Source organism: Neopelma chrysocephalum, unplaced genomic scaffold (assembly GCF_003984885.1).
Source record: "Neopelma chrysocephalum unplaced genomic scaffold, ASM398488v2 Primary Assembly neopelma1_314, whole genome shotgun sequence".
Classification (NCBI taxonomy): Eukaryota; Metazoa; Chordata; class Aves; order Passeriformes; family Pipridae; genus Neopelma; species Neopelma chrysocephalum.
In genome coordinates this window covers 1,809-2,419 of record NW_020897976.1, presented here as the reverse complement: position 1 = coordinate 2,419, position 611 = coordinate 1,809, and the positions used below count along the sequence as shown (strand labels likewise).

The window sequence follows — 611 nt, the reverse complement described above, 5'->3', positions numbered from 1 at the left end:
CTGAGCTTTGGATCATGAGCTCAGCCCTGAAGAGCCTTTTCCCAGTAAACTGAGCTTTGGAGCACAAGCTCAGCCCCGAAAAGCTCCTTCCCAGTAGTCTGAGCTTTGGATCATGAGCTCAGTCCTGGAGAGCCCTTTCCCTGGAGGCTGAACTTTGGAGCTCAGCCCTGGAGAGCCTTTTCCCAGTAAAGCTGAGCTTTGGCCTCTGAGGGCCCTTCCCAGTGAGCTGAGCTTTGGAGCAGGAGCTCAGCCCAGGAGTTCCTTGTCTCCAGGCTCGGCCCTGCAGCCCATCCCAGACTCAGTCCTACAACCCCTGTTCTCAGCCCTGCAGTCCCCCCAAACTCAGCCCTACAACTCCCCCAAACTCAGCCCTACACCCTCCCCAAACTCAGCCCTACAACTCCCCCAGACTCAGCCCTACACCCCCCCCAGACTGGAGCCCTGCAGGCCCCCAGACTGAGCCTTACAACCCCCCCAAACTCAGCCCCGCAACCCCCCCAGACTGAGCCCTACACCCCCCTATTCTCAGCCCTACACCCCCCTGTTCTCAGCCCTACACCCCCCCAAACTCAGCCCTACACCCCCCCCAGACTGAGTCCAGCACCCTCCCC

General features: G+C 60.6%; 1 protein-coding gene across 1 annotated transcript in view; it reads right to left on the bottom strand.

Annotated features, from left to right (window-relative positions):
• PI4KB (phosphatidylinositol 4-kinase beta) overlaps positions 1-611 on the bottom strand; it is a gene marked incomplete at its 3' end in the record, with an annotated part of 11,739 nt that overhangs the window by 9,732 nt on the left and 1,396 nt on the right. The window lies entirely within an intron of this gene.